The following is a 3,765-nucleotide window of genomic DNA, read 5'->3' as shown; positions in this document are numbered from 1 at the left end:
GCTACCACTGGAGAGAATTCTGCGTGCTGCAATGAAAGATCCTGCATGTCACAGCTAAGAGCTGACATAGCCCAGAGTAAATAAATTTATGAAGAAGAAATGATACAGGAAGAGTTTGGATTAGATGACCTGTCAAGTCGGCGTTGTCCGTTTCTGCGCTACCGGCCTTCCTGTTGGCCATTGTCTGAAGGGTTTTGTCGCGTCTTCCGCTCCTCCTGGACTCAGGTTGTAACCACAATTGCCCGACTCCTTAGCTCTGTCGTGTCCTCCTCATCTATCCCCCTTGGGGTCCCAGTCGTATTCCGTTCATAAAATTCTTTAAATGGTCTGCGGAGACGCCTGCAAAAAAAGAAATAAAGTACGTGTGTCAAAACGTTGACTTGCCGTAGTCGGCAGGATTCGAACCTGCGCGGGGAGACCCCAGTGGATTTCCAGTCCACCGCCTTAACCGCTCGGCCACGACTACTGCTGGTGGTTGGTTATGGCAGTGAGACCTATGTAGAGCTGGCACACAAGTGTCTAGTAACAGGTCAAAAGTTCTCTCAAGTGGATGCCATTTTCCTGTAAGGAGGCTTAAGAAGGGGAGCAAAGAAGCAAATCATCCACATATTACAACAAAAGAAGGAAGCTCCCGGGGACTTTATATCAACCAGATCAGCCTTCAGGATTTTCAAGAAATAAAGACTTCGTAAAAGCCTGAGGGCCGAGAAGAGCTACTCCACGTTCAAAGTAATGCTCACAATTCTCCAAGCCAGGCTTCAGCAATACGTGAACCGTGAACTTCCAGATAATTCCGACATTTGTATTATCTTGGTATTGGTATCTGTTCTTTAGTTTGAGGTTTTCTGGTTTCTTGGTTATCAGTGACTTTTTTAAATTAAATTCTTACATTGTAAATATTTTATTATGAGATTCTGGATCTTATTTACATCTTTTCTTCAGGTAGGTCTACTCTGGCATCATGCTGGTGGGGGAAGTGGTCACCACTTCATTACTACTGTGTGGAAATAGAAGTGCAGGTTCTCCACTAAGCCTCCAGTGATACTCTGGGGAAGTAGAGGGGAACCCTGTTACTGCTTGTTGACTTAGAAATTGAAGCTGCCTTCTAGGGCTTTGCTGATACTGACAGAGGGAGGGGCACGTGATTTCTGCTCACCCTGTGGCCTCCACTAACATTGACTGGGGATAAAAGATCCATACGGCCTTCTTCTACCCACTAGGCTCCCACTTAGTCTTTGCTCATGGGAATGAGGGTAAGGCCCTAGAAGTTGACGCTCCCTTCTAGGGCTTTGCTGATACCACCCTGGCTGATAGAGAGGGAGGGGCACCTGACTTTTGCTCACCATGTGGCCTCCACTAACAGTGGCTGAGAGAAGATCCATTTGGCCTTCTCCTACCCACTAGGTTCCCGACTTAGTCTTTGCTCATTGGAATGAGAGTAAGGCCCATGTTTTTCCTATATTGTTTGGCTGGAATAAAGTGTTTATTATCTAAAATTTTTCTGAATTGCTGTTTGCCCCTTTCTTGGTCTTTTGACTAGAGAGAGCAGGCTTTCTTGAAACTAGTTTTGTCTGTGCTCTTTGGTTTCTCTGGGTTGCTGGCTTCCTCAATACCTAGTCCAAGATAAATGAAGAACACCCAGGAAATTCATCACTTTGGTATTCCTTGGATCCCAAAGTCCTTAGCCAGTCTGCCTTTTTTTTCTCCACCTTTCAGAGTGCTTGTGTTAGTTTTATATAAAATAGGTTTTTAGCTGTACTTATTGGGAAAACTAGGAGAAGTGCATCTCTTTATCTTGTGCTAGAACCAGAAGCTCAGATATGCTTTTTATTATTCTAATTTACCATTTAAAGGTGTTTTTCTAGAATTCGATGTATCAGCCGACAGACCCACCCCACTCATCATGTTCATAACCATCATTGAAATTATATATTTTAACCATGCTACCTCTCAGCCTTCTTTCATCCCTTGGATCATTTAGTTGACTTTCAGTAGATAATCTTCAAGTCCATGGTGACTTCTTTGAATATCCTGATGGTATTTCCCATATTTCTCAACTCTGATACCTGTTCTTACTTCCAACTCTGAACTTAGTCATTTTAGCAACTGCCCAGATTTTTGTCTTTAGTGAACAGTTAAGATGAATCCTCACTTCATTGAAAACCATGCTCAAATGTCACCTCTTCAGAGTGGCTTTTCATGACCATTCTCTGTACAGTTACTCTGCTTTCTTTTCTTCATATCACTTATCACTATTTGACCTTTTATAATCATGTGTTTGTTCATTGTCCCCATCCCTCTAATATAAAGACTCTTAGGACAAGGCCTGTGTTTTATTCACTGTTGTATTCCCAATGCTCAGAAAAGTCCCTGGCACATAGCAGTCTCTAAGTAAATATTTTACTGATTGAATGAATAAATATGTCACAAGGGATTTGGTGAAAGAGGAAGAAGAGAATGGAGAGTTCAGGGCACCTGATCCAAAAAATTCTAACTTATATAGGACAGTAGCCTCCAGATTAGACATACATGGACCAAACTTAGATAAAAATGTGTGAGGGGCAGAAAATTTCTTTTTGTCTTTTTGGTTCTTTTCTCTCTCTCATGTAAACCACATTTCTTGTTCTATGAAAATACTTTAGCATAGGAGCAAAACCTTTTTAAATATGGCAGTTATAACCCTCTGATGGCAAGGTTGAAGACTCCTGACCAGAAATTTCCACATTTTGCTTAGAAGACGGAAGCAAGTGACAGTTCGGCCAGCTGCAGTGCATCAGAACTCATGTGGTCCGTGGAAGAACTGTATTCATTCCAAATGCAGGTCTTTCAGTGAAGCGCAAGACCTTGAGTTGAATCCAGTTTTTACAGGTGAGTAGTTAAAATGCATAGAAGAAAGCAGTGAGGTCATCCATCCGGAGCAGTCAGGACCTCATCATATCTCTACTCACCCTATGACTTTTGTTGCAGCTGCCTGTGGAGCCCCACGTGGGCTGGGATCTCTTTGCTTGTCACAGCAAAGGAAGGGATACAGCGTCTTCTCTAAGATATCACTCCACCTTGGAAGAAGATTACAAAGCAGTGTGATATTTTTTATTTCATCTCTTAGTTTGATGTCTCTCTAAGCCGCTCAGGTGTCAGGTGCCGTGGATGGAAAAAAACCTGTTTTACACCCTCCCAGAATGTTTATAAAAATATGTCCATTCCTAATCTATATTCAGAATAGTAGTATATATTATACTATAATAAAATATTCAGTTCAGTTCAGTCGTTCAGTTGTGTCCAACTCTTTGTGACCCCATGAATTGCAGCACGCCAGGCCTCCCTGTCCATCACCAACTCCCGGAATTCACTCAGACTCACGTCCATCGAGTCGGTGATGCCATCCAGCCATCTCAGCCTCTGTCGTCCCCTTCTCCTGCCCCCAATCCCTCCCAGCATGAGAGTCTTTTCCAATGAGTCAACACTTCGCATGAGGTGGCCAAAGTACTGGAGTTTCAGCTTTAGCATCATTCCTTCCAAAGAACACCCAGGACTGATCTCCTTCAGAATGGACTGGTTGGATCTCCTTGCAGGCCAAGGAACTCTCAAGAGTCTTCTCCAACACCACAGTTCAAAAGCATCAATTCTTCGGCGCTCAGCTTTCTTCACAGTCCAACTCCCACATCCATACATGACCACTGGAAAAACCATAGCCTTGACTAGACAGACCTTTGTTGGCAAAGTAATGTCTCTGCTTTTCAATATGCTATCTAGGTTGGACATAAC

The 3,765-nt window shown here is 43.1% G+C and overlaps 1 non-coding gene across 1 annotated transcript; it reads right to left on the bottom strand.

The window, feature by feature from the left end:
• Positions 1-384: 384 nt before the first annotated feature.
• On the bottom strand, positions 385-466 carry TRNAS-GGA (transfer RNA serine (anticodon GGA)). The gene has a single exon. It is a non-coding gene; the product is annotated as a tRNA-Ser (tRNA).
• Positions 467-3,765: the final 3,299 nt, after the last annotated feature.

Source organism: Bos taurus, chromosome X (assembly GCF_002263795.3).
Source record: "Bos taurus isolate L1 Dominette 01449 registration number 42190680 breed Hereford chromosome X, ARS-UCD2.0, whole genome shotgun sequence".
Lineage (NCBI taxonomy): Eukaryota > Metazoa > Chordata > Mammalia > Artiodactyla > Bovidae > Bos > Bos taurus.
Note: the sequence above shows the minus strand (reverse complement) of the source record. Positions and strands in the feature narration are given on the sequence as shown.